Raw genomic sequence first — 20,627 nt, 5'->3', positions numbered from 1 at the left:
CAATGCCCTCTACTCAACCAGAACATTTTTGCTGGATAAGCATTACTCAAAATTATATTTCAGGATTTTAGTATTGATGAGCTGAGCTAACCTGTATATGCATTACAGCACAGAGTAGGGAGGAAGGTAGAGGAAAACAATGCCAAAATATTAAAAACATTTGTGTATTTTTTATAGGAGGACAGAGCATACATATAGACCTTTAGTTGAGTCATTGGTTGAATTTTTTCTATCATTTTCAGTCAGTTTTGCAAGTCATCTATTTTTAGTAATTTATATTTTGATCACTTAATCACTGAATTATGTGTTACTGATACCTAGGTGGCAGAATCTAAGGAAATATTGCACTTTGTAAATTCCAATGGAAACCTTAAGGTTAGTTTGGGATTTTCCAGGTATACCTGTTTCTATATGAACTGATTCATAAAGTCAGCTCTTCCTTTTGTATTTATAAAACTTAAATCTATATATTTTAATCTATGACACTTGGATATAACTTTTTATCATGTATACAACTATGTTGGAATTTTACTTTTCAGGTATATTTCTCTTTATAGATTTTGAACTTCTTGAGGACAGGAACCTCATTTATGCATCACTATATCCTTGATGCTCAGCATAGTAGTTTGAAGATAAATCAGCACATTTTTACTGAATTGATTGTTTCTATCATTTTTTAAAATTTGTTCTCAAAATCAACCAGATTAATCAAGACTCATTCTTTAATTTAAAAAATTTATATTCTTGTTCAAATCCCCCTAATTCAATGAGTGAAAGGCATCCTTGCTACTAAGAAATCCGCAATTGGCTGGCCAAGATAGAAATGTAAACAAGTTTAGGATGAGGTGCTGGTGAAGACACCATGATAAAATTTGAATAGATTACAGTAGGTAGGCAGAGGATTGGCTGGATAGCTCTCTTTGGGGGAAGAAAAGAATAGGGAGGTAAACTTCTCAAAAGGAGGTGATGCTGGAGTTCAAAGTTGAAGGCTGACATGTTATCTGTTGAAAAGTGGTTGTCATACCTTAATAAAAAAATTGAAGAAAAAAAGAAAAGTGGTTGTCATTGTGAGAAGGGTAGGCACAATGTTGAGAACATAAGTTTTCAATAACAATGTGGCCAATGGTAAATAATGGTCTCCCACGTGCAGGGAATAGCATGAGGAAAAGCAGCTTGATGTTTCCAAGAACTGTAATTACTGCATTATAGCTGGAGCACAGAGCATGAGGTCATTCTCACCAAAGCTAAGAGGGAGGTGGGACCAGACCATGAGGGACCTAGCATTCCACAAAAAACAAAATTCATTTTGTCACTTTGTCTGAAAATTCTCTGTATCATCTTTAATTTTTCCTTTTATGTCTTCCATCTTCTGTTGGTTTAATAAAATCTGTTTTAATATGCTTTGTGATAATTTCCTTTTTTCTCCCTTATTTTTCCTGTTACCAATACTACTGTGCTGGTCATTCATTTATTCTCTCATTCAACCACTATATTTTTAATGCTTTTGATGTGCCAAGTACTATTCTAGGCTATAGGGAACTAATCATGAACAAGAGCAACAAAACTGCCTCTATTAAGCTTGTAGAAAATTAATACACCATTCATCTGTTAAATTTATCTTATTATGTCAAGAAGTGATAAGACCTGTGAATAAAGTAAATTGTGGTCCAGGGATATTGAGTTATGGAGGATGCCTTGCTGGGTAGGGTGGTTAGGCAGTCTGAGGAGATTCCAGTTGAGACTTGGATGAATTCCTGAACCAGACTTGAGCAGGCTTGGGAAAAGAAGATGCAGAAAGAGTAGAGCAAAGGTGCTGTGGTGGAGATGAGCATGGTTACGTAAGGATGAACATGAGCATTTCTCACAATTATTTCAAGTCAAATTAATCCCTTATTTGGTGGTAATCATAGTGGTTCTGCTTCCTTGTTCAGACCCTGGGAGGTACAGGTATAAGTGACTGGAGTAGACTGAGTGAGAAAGAGTGAAGAGAGTAGTCTGTACATGTCTGTCACTCTCGCACTGGGATAAAACACAAGAGCACTGTGTTAGATATGCTTCTAATGCATCTCCATATATAAAAGCCTAAGTGACTGAACGACTGATTGACCAGTTGCTAGGCTGCACCCTGACCACCAGGGGACAGATGCTCAATGTACAGGATCGGGCTCCCTCCTGTCTGGATCGGGCCAAAACCAGCTATCTGACATCCCCGAAGGGTCCTAGATTGCGAGAGGGTGCAGGCCAGGCCAAGGGACCCCACCGGTGCACAAATCTGTGCATTAGGCCTCTAGTTTAGTATAAATACAAAGCATCTTAAGAAATGTGAGACTAAATATCATATTTAGTCCTACCATTTACATAATTTAGTTAATTGACATCTCATAGCATATAATGTGATATTGTCCTGATTAAAAAAGCATTTCTTCACTTGTATGTATTTGAAATATAGTTAGCCATTGTTAACATTGTATTGTGTAATATGGAATACTGTGTGTTAAATTTCTTGAGGCATCTCTAGAAGTGAAATATTTTTATCTACATTAAATTCAGGCTTCATTCAGTATTAGGAGAATTAAATAAAGCTTTATGAAAATATCTTAACCCTTAAAGGGATAACTCTTATCTTCAGAATTGCTCTTTTAATAATTTGAGAAAGGCATATAATTTTACCCATGCATTGTTTCCCACTTTTGAATGTGGTCACGTTTCTATTAACACAACCATATTTTTAGACTGGCAGCTGTAAATATTTTTAAAATTCATTGCTGAAAATGGCATCTGTCATGGTGAGGACTAGTTCCTTCTTAAGATTCAGCAACCCATATTGCAAATGATACAGTATTTCTTAAGAACTTCAACTTATCAAACATGGTTAAAATGTAAATAAAATAAATACAATGGAATTTGGACCCATGGGGTGCCTCTAATAGGTTTTTCTCCTTGACATGGAGCTAATATGAACTGCATCTAACCAGTTGATTTTTATAAGATTACAGAAACTGACAGTTATTTTCCACTTCTGCTTGCCACTGTTCTATCTCATTTTAATTCTAGAATCAATAGACAATACCAATACCTATGGATTACATGTTAAAAATGAATTTATGAATTATGGATGAACTGGGACAGTTATTGCTATTTAAAGGCATCATATTTCATGTTGAATATTAATAGAAATGAAAGACCAGAGGAATATAGATACTGAAAAAATACAATATTTCAAAACAGGGTAGATTCTTTAAGCCAGGGGATATAAGAGTAGATGTTAAATGAACTTATAGTTAATTCATTTAGAGACAATTTCTATAACAGACTAGAGATGAGAATTTATGATTGATGGACTATTATAATTAGAAAAAATCTAACCTAGACATTAACTAAAAAGGTAGTGCAAAAAATTGCCCTATATTGTCACAGTGACTGTTGTCTTATTGTTTGGTAATATACAATTGCTAAAAGGAAGACTACATGACCATATGAAATGTAATAAAATATAATTTAAAACTTTAATTTTAAGATTTTAAGTCATTCTTAAGAAAACAGGGAAATATTTGTATTCAAAACTTGTGACATGACATCATAAATTATTACTTTTATACCTTTGCTGGCTAAATTGGTACAAAATGAGGGTAGCTGGGCCTGTGCCTTTTGAAATTAGGGTTCTACTTTCTTAATTTAGATAATCCAGAAAAAGAATTTATCTGTTCCCTTCAATTGTAAGGAATTGGGTCAACTCACCAACCCACAAGAAACTAACAAACCAAAATATTAATATGCAGTTAGGGATATTATATAATGAGAAATAAAAGAGAAATACCAAGATGACTGGAAGATGTGCTGAGTGAAAAACATGTTGCATTTCCAGTAGGACTGTCATTTATTATTTATTCATCAAATATGTATTGATGTCTGAGTTTTACCAGACTTTTTGCTAGACACTGAGATGAAAATTCAAATAGCTCATAGTGTCCACCATTAAGGAACTTATTGACTAGTTAAATGAAAGCCAAGTAAAAACAATGATAGCCCTATGAAGAGGAGGAGCTTCGAAATTCAAGTAGGGATCTGGAAGGGCCTCCATGAGAGGTGAAACAAGGTGAAATAAAAAGGAGAAGTTCACTAATGGAAGAAAATCACGTGTTCCTATGGGAGGACATGGTAACAAATTAAGGTGAGATTCAAGCATGAAAGCAGGTATGGCTGCTCTTCTTCTAACCATAAACTTCTCTCTACATTAAATCCTATTCTTCATCGTGCAACTGAGTTCTAGTTTGTACCCTATATTTACTTATTCATTCAACTAAGAAATCCTTTGAGTATCAACTGTGTGCAGGTAACAGTATTAGGCACTGAATATTGAGTAATGAACACAATGAAATTATTGACCATCAGAGGCTTAGAATCCATTTTTAAAATATACCTTTTCTGATTCATGTACCAAGTTACCTTCCCATTTCTCTTTCAAAGTTACTGATCTGTCTACAGAATTTCTATTGCCTAGTTTCTCATTCTTTCCCCATTTACTTGAAATCTTTCCACTTCACTCTGCACTCTACTCTTGATGATATCATAACAATCTCCATGTGTCAAAGCCATTGGTCACATGTCCATTCTCATTTTATTCAAACTCTCAGCAGAATTAGACACTTTTGCCTGTTCCTTTCTATATAATACTCTTTTGTCTTTTGGATACAAAGGCAGATTCTCCTGTATTTCTTTTACATCACCAGTTCCTTCATCTCCTTTACTGGTCTTGTCTTGTCTGACCTCCAAATATTATAGTGTCTCAGGCTCATCATAGATTCACCTTTTCTCTTTTCTCTTATCCACCCGCCCTTTTTTCCTTCTCTTTTCTTGTCTCTGAGGAATGTGCAATCCTCACCTTTTTTTTTTTTTTTAAGTCATTGATATAGGGATACAGAAGACAGTTTAAGAGGAAGGATGTCAAGATTAGATTTATATTTTAAAAGAATATTTAACAACCTCCTAAATGGGTTTCTTAGTGTGGATTTATGATTAGACAGAGTAAAGATAGTTGAATGATCATAATCATGAAAATCCTATATAATAAAAGTCTAATATGCAAATCGACCAAACAGCAGAAAGACTGGTCACTATGATGTGCATTGACCACCAGGGGGCAGATGCTCAATGCAGGAGCTGCCCACTGGTGGTCAGTGTGCTTCTACAGTGGGAGTGCTGCTCAGCCAGAAGCCGGGCTCACTGCTGGTGAGCGCAGTGGTGGTGGTGGCAGCCTCTCTTGCTTCCGTGGCAGTGCTAAAGATGTCCAACTGATGGCTTAGGCCCGCTCTTAGGGGAGCGGGCCTAAGCCATCAGTCGGATATCCTCCGAGGGCTCCAGACTGTGAGAGGGCGCAGGCTAGGCTGAGGGACCCCTGCAAGTACACGAATTTCATGCACTGGGCCTCTGGTAGGGATATAATCTCCAAGAGTCTGGGATATTCTTGCCTCCTGCTCTGGGAACTCTTCTCTTTGGGACATGTGCAAAATAAATTGACAAATCATTTTTCTTGGGTTCCTTTCTTCTATACTTTATACATTATTCAATTTTATGTTAAAAGGAGACTATATTAATAACTTTATAGCATACCTTGGTCTGTCTATATTCTATTCATGATGTTGATGCTGAAACATCTTGGTTTTCATGAGGTAGGCATAGAAATAGCATAGTACCAGTACAGAATTTCAAGACTTTTTATTGAGTGATTTATTAAAATGTAAACTTAATTTTGAAGTGTTATTTTCTAGTCTCTTAAAAGATATTGAGATTATTTTGGGAATGCTTATCAGCCTATGCACAACTTATTATCTAAACTTAATGTTCTGGTAGCATAATGTTAATTTGGAATTATCCACACCGTTGTCAGTGTGCCAAATCAGGGTACGTGGTAGCTTTTCTTGAGCTTCTCAACAGAAATTTCCTATAAATAGTGACCTCTTTATTATAAGTTGGAATAAAAAGCAAATAATTTTTGAACATTGAATTGTTCTAAGTATTTTACTTATATGGATTATCTTAACCCTCACAAGAACTTTACAGAGAAGTTAAACAACTTGATTATGCCCAAAGCTAACAAAGCCCACAGCTTATCTCCAGAACCTGTGTTCTTTATCATCAAGGTACACTGTAAAGGTAGACTTATGCCATTAGAATAGTTCTAAATCTATGCCGTTGAGAATGAACATATTGTTGTGGTCATTTTTTATTAGTATCATGACTGAAGAGGCTAAATATGTTTCTGAGGCAGGTAGGCCTAACTGACAGGAGGAAATCTCTACTTCCTCCACCACCTAACTGCAATCTTTCTCAGCTCCTTGTACCCAGTCACTTGTTATGCTGGGCCATCCTTGGATATTAAAATGTGGACACTTGAAGATGATACATAGGCTGTATTCAACAATACAATTACAGAAGATAAAATATAAGTAGCTTTGGGTGAATATGATCAATATTTATGGCTTAAATTTGATAATTAAACCCCTCCCAAATAAGTGCACATCAAGAAGATTCTGCTTATGCAATATTTGGATACTGATTTCAACTCTACTATTTAAAATGTCTATGTAAAGGGACATAAACATTGGGAGTAGAAACAATGAACTTGAGTCAGTCACTTAGCTATCTTCAATAAGGAAAATAAATTATCATAATAATATATGAATTAATTGTAGCTTTGTCACTATGACAGTGCCATATCTAACATTTAGGAGTCAGTTATATATTCTTTCTTGCTTTTGCAGACAACAATGGTGTCTTCCTGATTAAGACTATAAAAGTGTTTCTTGCTTAGATCTCCATCCTCTGGTTCCATTGCAACATGTCTTATAGTCTCCATTTGGGTTTTCTATTATAATTTGATAAAGAACATGCTAGAGTCTGTCACTGTTCATTTGTCTTGCTGTAGGGTTCACATGTGTGTTTTGCCAGTAATAATAATGAGATGATAACCCAAGCACATGCTTTACAGGAGCTGGTAAGAGGAAATGGAACACTAGCCTCTTAATATGTGGGAAGAGAATGGTGGGTGAATGTGTTATAGTCATAATTAGCTGGTTTATTAATATTAATAATAGCAAGAGAGCAAAGGGGAGGCCAGATGTTATAAGCATAGTCACCTGGTCAACTTCACCAGGAAGCTACAGCTTCATGCCCCAGGTAACCACGAGTCAATTCCTTGCATATCACTGTGATTGAAAAAAGGAGGAGATGGGCACATGCACAGTATAAGTCGGGGTGGTGTTGGGAAGATGTTTGCCTGTCAGTCATCAGAAGGGCACAACATCTTGGAAAGTTACCGTAAAACACCCAAAGATTTCCCTCTCCTGTTCTCTCTCTCTCTCTCTCTCTCTCTCTCTCTCTCTCTCTCTCTCTCTGATTAGCCTTTGTTCTGGTCTCACAGACTTCACAATTAACTAAGAAACATGACTTTCTCACCTCACACCGTATTGTGAGGTCATTTCACCCGCAGCATGTTTTTTTTTAAGATGTCATAGTAGAGCTGTATATACCAATAAAGTGGGATTTAATGAAAGATATAACAGGGGCCATTAGTTATTTCTAAAGCTCGGAAGGACCTTAGCTACTCCTTTTATGATGGCTCTTCCTCCTCCCTTATCCCACAAAGATTATTTGTTTCAGATAAAGTATTCCTACCTACAGTTATTAATTAGCTCTTTGTCCTTTTTCTGTTTAATTATTAGGAGGGCTGAAAGGTGAAGTGAAGTTTAGCAGGCCAGTGGCCCAGAGATGTGGCGTGCAGAGACTGCAGCTGTAATTACAGAGTCACTGTGTGGAGCCTTATAAGAGGATGTCCTCACTGCGCAGCCTTCTGTTTTGTCAATACTTTTACATCAATCCTTGGCAGTCAGTTTTGCTGCTTTAGGGTTTCAGCCTATGAAACAAAGTCACTAGTATCAAATTGAAGCTATTTTGCATTTGTAGTTGACAAATCCTATTTCAGAAATATGCATGAGCCCAAGGATTAGATCAAGCTTTTAACATTTACTTTTTTTTTCCTGTGGGGAAGTCTCTGATCCTCTCCTAATTTACCTGTTGTTGATTTCCTGAATCTTTTTAAATCCCTTACAACTGAGGATGGTCTCTCCATCAGAGAAGCAATTAACCAAATCCCAGACTGGAGTGTATGTGGCATCTGTTATAAAAGTATAAAAGGTTAACTTAAATCCCAGCACACAAAGGCGATGTCAGCCCGGAACAAGTCAGCACGGAGAATCTCCTGCAGGGGATACAAGGTTAAGGTGGAGCGTGTGCACAGTGAAGAGGATGCTTATGACTAGCCGAATTTGTTTTGCAGACTGCGAAGACCGGAAGGTTAGAAATGACATGTCTATTATAAATCAACATAATTCATATTCTGCAGCTTTTACCTGACAAAATAAATTGGACTTAGTTTGTCTCTGTGCAACTCCATATCCAAATAAGAGTTATAGTCATGTTAACTTTCATCACACATAAGTGCTTAGGTTTTTTTAAGAAAAAGAAGACAAATTTAAAAAGATTATGCATTGCCTAAGGTAGATGTAAGCAGTTAACAAAGAACTAATTTGTTGTTATGGATAAGCTGGCCTCCTTTAACCAATTATTATAGGTTGGAATAATAAAAAATTATTAAAATACTAGTGGCCTGGTGCACAAATTCATGCATATTGAAAGGATATTAATTAGAAGAAATATTTTAATATCGCTATTTGCCCTTTCTCTATAATAGAAGTGTCAACCAAATTCATGATCAACAATGACAGAGGGAGACATGCGTGTGACTGGCACTCGCGAGAGCTTTATATGTATCTCACATGCTCGAGTCAACTTAGCCTTTTATATATAGAGAATAAACTTGCTTAATTAGACCTGCTTTCTGATGTAGCTAAACATTTTCCAGCCCAATGAAGCACCCCAACTTCTCTTACACAACAGTAAATATTAACACAAAGCAGATTATTATTGTAGATCACGCAGGGAGAACAAAGGGTAAAATATTTAACTGCAGCAGTGTTTGACTATATTCTGCACAGTGAGAAAACCTGAAGTCTTTTTCAAGGTCCACCATTTCTTCTTTTCAGTCAGGTCAAGTTTCTAAGCTTTCTAAATCTCCATTTTCCAGCTAATGAAAAGAAAATAGGATTCCACCAAGTCTCCTATCTACCTACTCCAGGACTTCTGTGAGGATCAAATAAGATGAGGCACGGGAAAACACTTCACAGATATTTGGTTACAGTGTGAAATGTTTCCAACTGGGTGATCCTGGGCTGAAGAAACTGCAAGGAGGCTAGTCATTGCTAGGGAGAGGAAGCTGGGCACTGCTATGTGACGTCATTACCCGGTGCCCACAGTGACTGTTTTGGGACTGGCCCTGGGGTCTCGGCAGCATTGGCTGCGATTTGGTGGGCTGTTGCTCTGGGGTGGTGGCAGGTCCTGTGTTCCACTTGGGGGAAGCCGAGTGTTGCTTTTTGGGCACCAGGTCCGCAGTGCCATTTCTCTGTGTGTGTCACGGCAGCTCCAGGATTGAGCATCTTCCCTCTGGTTGTTAGTACACGTCATAGTGACTGGTTGGAAGGTGGAAAGGACACTTAGCATATTAGCCATTAGCCTTTTATATAGGTAGATTATAAAGAGAAAACTAATAATTATTAATTAAATGGGCTGGAGTACTACAGTTTTAGATGGAATAATGTAATAGGTTAGAGATGGCCATAAATTCTCTGACACTTCTCTCAGTGAGAGGAGGGTTCTAGGTCTCCTCCACTTGAATCTTGGTGGGCTCAGTAAGTGTGTTATCAGTGGGCTATGGCAGAAGTGTTGTGCCCATTTCTGGGCAAAGATCTGAGGTAGTTTTCATTTTCTATCTCCTGGAATTCTCACTGTTAGAGCCCTAAATTGCAGTGTAAATCCAGCTATTCCCCTAGAAAGGCTATGTGGTGGAGAGATCTTGACAGAGCATGGAGAGAGAGAGAAGCTCAGTTGAATTCAGCCTGACCAAGTGTCAGTGAAGCGGTCTTGGACCCACTGGGCAACTCTAGCTATAACTGAGTACTACCAAGTAACCCATGGTGATATCATGTGGAGCCAAATAATTGCCCAGGAAGGCTCTGCATCAACTGATAGTCCATAAAAGTAAAAAAGTATTATAAATTAAAATTCAATGAAGTGGTTGTTCTAAACTACTAAGCTTTGGGATATTTTGTAAAGTAATGAAGAACAAAGCTGATAGATATGATGAATTTTGTACTTTTAGAATTAAACTTTGAGAATTAGTATTATTTAATTCAAGATTAGTGAATTCAAAAAGTGATATGATACCCAAAGAAAAGGACATTATAAAATTGTATGTCAGAGTGGATCATTCAGTGAGGAAGCCCTAACCTGATGTAATTATAGAGATGATACCATGAGGTAAGTGTATCAAAGTGTTTGTGTTTTTTCACCATCCTGATAAGTGAGTTATTTATACTATCTCTAAGGTCCCATACCCTAAACTACTGCCTCAAACCTTTGGATTTCACAAATGTACAAGGTTCCTTGTGAATTGACTCTTGTAAATTTGTCATCGCTGTCAGCTGAGAGTCTCAGTACTTACAGATTCAAAACCATCACATAGACAGGTAGATCCCTAAGTCCCTGCACATCTACATAGAGTTTCTAGGGACGAAGAATGGCAGCTCCTCATCCACTTTCTCCTCCTTCTGTTCTTTTCCTTTCTGTATATATTGATCTCTAATCTAATGTCACTGAATTAGATCCACAATAGGTCATGTTACCAACCTCTTCAGAATATATTTCACACCAATGTGAGATACAGTTTTTATTATTATCATTATTTCAAATTGAAATTACTCCTGGAAAACATTTAATGTACTTCAGACTCTAATGAAGACTTGATGTGGTAAAGATTTTATACCAGCAAGGCAGCCCTCCCCATGCTTTTCCACCCCTCTCCTTGTACCTCCATTCCAGAAAACATAATTTTTCATTTTGTATTGCAGAAAAATTGTTTTCTCAACCTTTGCTTTTTCATAAGTGTACTCTTTCATATCTAAAGATTTCTTCATGGACATTATTAACCCTGAAACACTCTTCCTAAATCCATCCCCATAGGCTCAGAGGAACCAGCAGAGATGAGTTTCCATACTTATTTTCCTACCCATATGTCTCTGTGGATGAAGGGAGAAAGAGGGAAGGACATTTTTAGTTACATATGCTTCTAAGATTAAATTAAGAAGCCAGGCTCAAGTGAATCCAGTGTCTCACTCAGTATTAAGCTTTACTAATGATGTGAAGGTTATGACAACCAGGAGGCTCAGATGAAGTAAAGAAGGCTCTGGGACCTTGAGGGTGGTTTCTCAGGTCCTTTCTTCTCACATCAGACACGTGTCTTTGGCCTAGAATAATAAAGGGGATTTCCAAGAGAGACTTTGTGAGATACTACCTCACACAGCAGCAAGAGTGATCAAATTATGAACTTTTCCATTCTATACCTCTGACTGTTGTGTAGCTTACATGACATTCTCCAGGAGTCGGGCCTGATACATCCATATATCCTGGGTTTATTTACTAAAAACAACTCTCAATGGAATTTTCTGCTAATGGCTTTCTATATAAAAGAACCATTCCTTCTAGAAAATATCATTCTAGAGGTCTAGTTGACAGGAAGAATAAACAAGATCACCTGTCTTTTTTTTTTCTCTGAAAGAAAGAAAGTAACTGCTGAAGGGAGGAACTTGATCATAGGCCCACAACTCTAATCTCTCTCTCTCTCTCTCTCTCTCTCTCTCTCTCTCTCTCTCTCTCTCTCTCTCTCTCTCTCTCTCTCTCTCTCTCTCTCTCACACACACACACACACACACCACCACCACCACCACCACCACCAAAAACAACAACCTCTCTTCTTTATATCATTCTCCCTCTTTCTCTCTCACTTAAAAGTACACGTGTACCTTACTTTATTTCCTATGACTCTCATTAGTGTCCATGAGATTTTTACTCACAACTCTGTTAAATATAAAAGGTAGATATTATTATTTATACTTTTAAAATGAGCAGATATTTGTGGTTCGAGGAATTTTATTATATTTTATTACATTTTTCTAACTGACAGCAACTTAATAGGCAGTCACTGCACACCTCAGGGCACCAGGCACTCTCTGGATACCAGGGATTTAAACAGAGCTGAAATCTTACTGGGATGTCCCAGTACTCCTGTATCCATTATTAAAGTGTTACAAGGTTTGTTTGTTTATTTTTCCCCTTTTCTCTTTGTCGGTTGCTCTCTGGGACTACCTGTACTGTGACTTAGCAACTAAAGTTCAATACCTGGCTCAGGTGGCTCCCATGACCCTGCTTCAAATCAGAAACTAGATTCTATCCATTCAAAAAAAACAGTTAATTCCCCTTTTGCAAATCTTGCCTCCTGGCCACCTTAGTTAGGAAGTGTTACAACTTATAGGGCTAACCAGTGCCTTGTCTAAAACCCCATCATGGGTATTCTTGGGCCAACAGGAGGACCTCCCTTCCAGCTACCACAGCTTGTGTACACAGCCCTCTGGCCAGAACTGCACAGACCACAGCTCTAGTAGCAGCGCTGCCTCTAAGAGGACCACTGTTTCTTGACCGTCAGTGACTGCCTCCCATTGCGTAGGGGCCTTCTATTTCCTCCTCCCCTCCTTTCAGCTGCCTTTATGCGAATACCTGAAGGAACTATAGCTTTTGTAGCATTTAGACCCAGAGTTCCAGAGAAAAGCCTATAGAGAAGATAGGCAGGCAACAATGGGGACACATCAGGCTCTGATCTAGTGCTTAACCACACCAGCATGGCTGACACTTCTGGGATTTGGGAAGAATAATGAGACTTCGATGAGTGATTAGGGACTTGGTATTCCCAGGATGTGGGTTCCATTTTCCACCATCTTGTTTGAGATTTACCTTTACTTAATGTGGGAGGAGGTCATTAAAATTAACCAAATGTCTGCTGGTCATTTCATTAACATGATTCAAAAGAGAGCAGGTACATATGATAAGGCAATCTGGGAAGGGCCTGTTCAAAGTATATCTGAACTAATTTGAGTACTAGATTTACTGTTATCATCCTTATTTTATAGATGAAGAAACCAAGGCATTGAGATAATACCTACTAAAGCTTAAGTGGCAATGCAAGGATTTGATCCCAGCAAGTTGGGTAACAAAACCCACACTTCTAATATACTACATCTTCACAATATGTCTCCTCTCATCTTACCTAGGCAAATTGCTTTACCTCCACAAAAACTGACACTTTGATGAAATTGAACATTGAAGAAACAATACATTTTTGAGACTTAGTTTATGTAGGATGCTGCATTATTCTGAGAGAGTGGAATATATGTGTCCACCCCATTAATGTTACACATGCCCATGTGACTTGCTTTGGCCGGTGAAATGTAAGTGAAAGAGGCAGTGTCATGGTTACAAAAGAAGTCTTAAGAAGCATTAGGCATTTCTGCTTGCCACTCTTCTGTGTTTCCGTTATTGAAATGAGATTTCCTGGGTGAGTGCTCTGTCCAGACTGATGTCAAATATATGTAGCAGATCTGAACCCAGCCTTCATCTTGGAACCAAGTCCCAATACTGAGTAACATTCAGGTGCAACTAAAACAGAGGTACCCATATCATCCAAAACCACAGTGGATCTGCAGACCCAGTAGCAAAGGAGTAAATGCTTATTTTTGTAGGATGTTGAGTTTGTGAGTCCTTGGTTTTGCCATATTATTGAAACAGTATCTGACAAATACCTTCAATAAGAGATATATTAAATATATTAAAATATCAGATATTCTAAGAGCTATAAAAACCATTAACAAAATTGCCATTTGTTACACACACACACACACACACACACACACCTAAAACAAAAGAAGCTTTGGAATCATGAATAATATTGTTGATATTAAGAGAAATCGAGAATATAAATCACCTAGTGTCTATCAATTTAATGAGAAAGTTTTGGAAATTTTCATGTTTTTCCCTTACGTCAAACCATGATGCTGACAGTCATTTCAAACAAATCTAGTACTAACAATTTTTAAAATTAACAATTTTTTGACAATCATTAGAATAATTCAATGAAAAATCAGCACTAATATATATATATATATATATATATATATATATATATATATATATATATATATATAATCACCTTGACTGTGTTGGCTAATATTGTTTAATATTATTTAGAGAATATAGTTTTAAAGTTTTTAATTTATCTAAAAGTTAACGTTGCTGGTTGTTAAATAATTTGAATATTGCCCATCTTAGTACTATTTCCATGTTTACCTGATTGGCAGGAGTGGATAGAGTTTTTGTGGAGTCAGAAGCTTATAAAGTTGGGGGATTCTTCTTAAGAAAAAGTACATAAATTTATGAGTGTAAAATCAGTTTAAAAATGAGTATCTATTTAACACAGAAAATAAATTACAGAAAATTATTGCAGCTTTGGAGCTTCTGGTCTCTTCAGCAATCTACCATAAATTCTCACATCAGAGCTTGCCAACTACACTCTGCCATTCTTGCCCTTCTAGAATACCTGACAATTCCAACAAGTTTCACCATTCTCAAAGGCTATGCAAAGGGGAAATGAAAATGAGTTTCATAGTAAATCTCCCTCTGTTGATTGGTGACACTCTTAAATGTTTACTTAATTCCCATGTGCATTTTTAAATTAAAATTTATTTTTCACCTGTGCTACCTTCACACTGAAAACTCCTAAGTTTATTAAATGCTTTAAGTACAATAATTAAAACTATATTATAACTGTACATCTGATATACCTCCTGCCCTCAAGAGGTTTATTGTCTGACCTTGGGTGGTGTTTCTCAGTTGGTTGCGCATAGTCCTGTGTACTGAAGGGTTGCCAGTTTGATTCCTAGAAGGGGGTGTGTAGGAGGCAGCCAATCAATGTTCTGCTCTCACATCTATATTTCTCTTTCTCACTAAAACTCAATTTTAAAAAGCTTTAAAAAGGAAGTTTATTATCTAAGGGCAACTGACATGGTAGTAAAAAATCGTAATATAAATAGCATTATAGTAAAACTATGTTGTGCATAGTAGACTAGGAACACAAAGGAAGCAATAGACAGTATGTTTGGGGAAATAGAAAAGCCTTTGTGGAAGTGATGAAGCTTCTACTAAGTTGTGAATCATGGTGAAGTTTTGGTAGGTGGAGAAGAGAGGGGCAGCATTTGAGACAGTGCTATGGCTCAAATATAAAAAAGTGATCAAAGGCACAGAAACAGAACACAGTTTTATTTATTTCTTTGTTTATTTATTTATTTTTGTTTTGGTCAATCCTCACCAGAGGATATTTTTTCATTGATTTTTAGAGAGAGTAGAAGGAAGGAGGAGAGATAGAGAGAGAGAAACATCAATTGATTGCCTCTCACATGGGCCCCAACCAGACCAGGGCTGGGGATTATGCCCTTGACCAGAATCAAACCCTGGACCCTTCAGTCTGTAGGCGGAGGCTCTATCCACTGAGCCAAACTGGCTAGGGCCACAACACACTTTTAGATACTGATAAAAAAATAGTTTCCAGCCCTGGCTGGCTTGGCTCAATGGATAGAGCATCAGCCTGCGGACTAAAGGGTCCCAGGTTCAATTCCGGCCAAGGGCACATGCCTGGGTTGCGGGCTCGATCCCCAGTAGAGGGTGTGCAGGAGGCACCTGATCAATGATTCTCTCTTATCATTGATGTTTTCTCTCTCTCTCCTTCTCCCTTTCTCTCTGAAATCAATAAAAAGAAATATATTAAAAAAAATAGTTACCAGCATGATTGAGATGAAGTATATGAGAGGAGTCTTATGATGAAAAGCTCTGATGCCGCCCTAAGGAGCCTGCATACGGTATAGGAAGTGTGGAAATGCTAACCTGTTACAAACAGAAGCTTGGCATGATCAAATTATCTTTTAGAAAAAAACAATTTTGGCAGTGATAGGAAGGGGAATTTGTAAAATGAGGTTTGAAAAGGGGAGTGGAAAAACAGCTTAGGAGACTGTTTTGTAGTTAAAAGTTTTTTATCCTATTCAGTTGTGATACTGCTGCTTGATTTAAGACAACAGAACCATTAAAGAAAAGGAAAATGATCTGCTAGAATATATGGTTTTTGTAATATAAAATGGCTTTAAAACTATTATTTAACTCTAAGTAAAGCAAAACAATCTTTATTTTATATTTTGACTAATATTCAAAAGTGACAGGAAACTATTCATACACAAAAAGGACATGAAAAAGATTTTCATAGTAATGGTTTACCAAAAAAAAAAAAAAAAAAAGTTAAAATTTTATGAAACTGACCAATGTCCTGGAGGCTTAAATTATTTTGAAAACATGGTCACACTGAGAGGCCATGTTGCTTTCAAGTGTAAACAGATGAATTTTATTCTTTGCTTGAAGGAACCAGGAAGGTAAAAAACATAATATATGAGGGAGGGAGCTAGGGAAAGACCAGGAAGACCAGGGGAGGAAGGATTGTGGGTCGATGGAAAGTCAATAGAAATATTCAGAACAAGTACCCAGTAGGGATTCAATGGCTTAAAGAAAGGGTAGGGGGGAGTTAATAGGTGATTGGTGAGGGACATGAAACACTAAAAGAGCAGAGGAATATAATGTTAGAAAAATGCTGGTGAAGGCAAAAGTTCCATCATTTAAAAGGTGGAAGAAAAATCGGTAAGCCTTTTCATGTTTAATGATGAAATATCTGGCTGAGAAGAGCAGATCATGCATGGTTTCCCATGACATACTTTTAAAACATTTATTCAATGCCAATTTATTACCTTGAGGCTTTTTAAAAATTATACCAATCTACCAAAGGAAACAAACACTTAAAGCAATGTTTAAATCCTCTGAGAGTTATTGGACTAGGGTCTAAAATTAATCAAGGCAATTCCCACTTCTATTCTCTTTGATTCCTGCTCTATCACAAATCCCAGCTCCAAATATCTACTCTAAAATGATATACTGGCTCTGTATGACTCTGATGACACATTTTGAACTTATCCTTTTGCTTAATTTGAGTGCTTTATTTTGAAAAGGCTTCTAATCTTTAATCCTTTGGTCTTACCTACATTCTGCTCCTGCTTTACTGGGCTGACCAGTTATTCCACCCATCCAGGTAAGGTCAAGATAGAGAGAAACTTACTGAGGTCAGAAGTCAGGAGAAAATCAGAGAAATATTCAGAAAGAAAGAATAAACAAGATGGTTCCTGCACCTGAGTGGAGGATATGTGTGTAACTAACATTAGACAATGTAAATATGGCAGAATGTGAAAATATTAAATGCTTTCTGAACTCTAATCTGGCACATTAATTTTTTTAGTAAGAAGGGACACTTTGCATTACAGAGGCATAGTTGTGTTTTCTCAAATATGGATTCAGGGGAGAGGGTTAGATGGGGAGGGACACAGCTAAGTGCTGGTCCAGCAAAATAGTTGCAAGGAGAACATACTCTTCACTTTAAAGGAAGGTGTGACATATGATACTATAACTTGCTCTAAACAAGACATTAGAGCATGTTATAGTATCATGGAAAAAGCAAAGAGTGGGTTCAAGATCTGCAGCTTATTCTGTGACGTTGAGTAAACCATTTCACTGTTCTGAAACTCAGATTTTTTTATCTAAAAAAAATTTTAATAACTATTGGGATAAATGTGATGTGCTAATGTGTATTAGCATGTAGGAGGGTGGAATAAATGAACAAGCAGGTCTTATTGTCCGATCAAAATAGGGCGTTTGCAAATAACTGGCACATACACACACACATACACACACACACATACACACTGAGTAGCCAGATTATTATGATCTCTGAATGCATAATAATCTGGCCACTCAGTATATATATATATATTAGAGGCCTGGTGCATGAATTCGTGCATGGATGGGGTCCGGCCAGCCTGGCCAGGGGGAGGGGACATGGGCGGTTGGCTGGCCTGCCTGCTGGTCAAATTCCTGGTCGAGGGGACATTTGCATATTAGCCTTTTATTATATAGGATATACAGTGAGTGGCCAGATTATTATGCGTTCAGAGATCATAATAATCTGGCCACTCAGTGTATATTCTTCACACTAGGATAAAGTTTTGTCAATACTGAGAGAGGCAAATTTTATAACAACTCTCTTATGTTATCGACTAGTCTCCTATTAATCTGATTCCATTAGGTATGGACATAACATTAATTTGGATAAGTGATAAGTGACTGGGTGGGCTTCATGGTAGTGAAACTATTTGAAATGCTGTAATTATTGAGTTGGTTATTTTACTCTGCCCTTCTTCACATCAACTAAGGTGACTGATACCTATATTTTTACATTATATTTTGGATGTTATACTTTTAAATATTTTCTCTTTGTAGTAGACAATATTTATCCTCTTCTTATAAAAATATTTCCATTTAAATTTGAGAAAGTTCTTTAATATACTTATACAATCAAGTATGTTGCCATAATAGGTAAATCTTCTCTAGATAGAGCATTTGGGTAATTATTTGCCTTAAAGAAAGTTAGTATAGAACCACATGTTCACAGTGAGTATTTGCATAAGACAGGATCATGGACAATGTTTTCACTTTCTTTCTCTGTGTGTGCATGTGTGAATTTTGTTTTATACAAGCAAATTTTAAAAAATTATATAATATTAAACATTCTAAATAAGTTTTGGTTAATTGAATACAAATAAAGTCTCTAAATATCCCTATTTAACAATCTTATTTAGCATATAGAGAAGGAATGAGCTAGGTGTTGGAATATTCTTTTCTGGTGTGCCTGATATTTGGCTATAAAATGTCTACTATATTGTCTCACTCAGAATTCTACAAAATAAATAAAATAATTTGTTGAGACACTGACTCCAGAGGATGAAATGTAAAATATATGTAGTTTACTCTGCATAAAATTAGCTAACACATTGAACATAGAACATATGAGAGATTTTACATCTTATTTTATCTTCACAAAGGCTCATAGGTAGGTGTTATTCCTTATTCCTCTTATAGCACTAAAGCTTAGAGAGCTTGAGCTATTAGATTCTCTGGTCATGTGTATCCAGGATCTAGAGGTGTAGACAAAGGAGCATACTACTGATTTGGCTTCAAATATAAGCACATTTATGCATCTCTTGCTTCATTTGTCAATTTTTTTACCTACATCTGACTCTCAAATCTGTTTCCAAATTATTTCGGAACATAGGCCATTTAAGTCACATCAACCTCCTGCTAAAAGTCTCTAGTGGTTTCCCATTACATTAGAATGAAATTCCTGCTTTTTCAGTGTGGCTCAGTGCTTAGCGTTGACCTTATGAGGCCAGGAGGTCACCATTCAATTCCAGTCAGGGCACCAGGGCACACGCCCAGCTTGTGGCTCGATCCCCAGTCTGGGGCATGCAAGAGGCAGCCGATCAATGATGATTCTCTCTCATCATTGATGTTTCTCTCCCTCCCTTTCTCTCTCTCTTTCCTCTCTCTCTCCCCTCCCCCTCTCCCTACCTCTCTCAAAGCAATAAAAATAATTAAAACAAGCTCCTTCACATGGACTACAAGACTGCAGCATCTATTGCCTTACAGCCCTTCTCTCCAACCTTGATGTGACCATTATCTTTCTTGTCTCAGTGGCCTTCCTTTAAATACTCACCACTCAATCCTATTACAGGACCTTTACAGTTGCTATTCTCTGTTCTGTTCATATTCTAGACTGTTATAGTTGCTCACTGTTTTTGATCATTCAGTTCTTTGTTGAAATATCTCCACAGAGAGGGTGTAAGACATCCATTCCTTACATTCTTAGCCAAAGTAAACTAACCTTCCCTCCACCCTAATGCTCTCTATCCCCTATATTATTAAATTTTTATTTTTAGTACCTATCACTATTAAAAATTATCTTATTTACTTGTTCATATGTTTATTCCTTTTTCATTTTCAGCTTTATTAGGCCAGGGGTTGTATATGTTTTGTTATTGATTTTCACACCAGTTCCTAGAACTGTGTCTCATACAATATACACTGAGTGGCCAGATTATTATGATCTCTGAACGCATAATAATCTGGCCACTCAGTGTACTTCTCTTGAGTGCCTCATTTATTTGATATCAAAGATACTATAAATCGTGCACCTGATCAGTTTTCCCCTTTGCACTGGCTGATAGATAGCTCAGGGCAAATAGGTGGTTGATCTCCAGCAAAAGTCTAGAATACTTTTGGTACCCATTTGAGATACAAATATAATGAGTGGCCAGATTATTATGCATTCAGAGATCATAATAATCTGGCCACTCAGTGTATATGTATGTGTATATACTGTATATATGTACATATATGTATGCATTATATATATATGTATATATATAATGAATTGATAAAATTTGATATGATACTAAATAAATGTTTATAAATATCTTAAATATTGGATTCACATGGCCATAGTATCAAAATATTCCTGAAAGACTCACCTAGTTTAGAAAACTTTTGAGGTTAGATGCTTCATATTACATGCTCATGAAACATATCTGAGCACTTCCAGGAATTAAAAAATGCATTAACTCCCAATATAAACTGTACAATCTGCACTG

The sequence above is a fragment of the Eptesicus fuscus genome, chromosome 6 (genome assembly GCF_027574615.1).
Source record: "Eptesicus fuscus isolate TK198812 chromosome 6, DD_ASM_mEF_20220401, whole genome shotgun sequence".
NCBI lineage: Eukaryota > Metazoa > Chordata > Mammalia > Chiroptera > Vespertilionidae > Eptesicus > Eptesicus fuscus.
Note: the sequence above shows the minus strand (reverse complement) of the source record.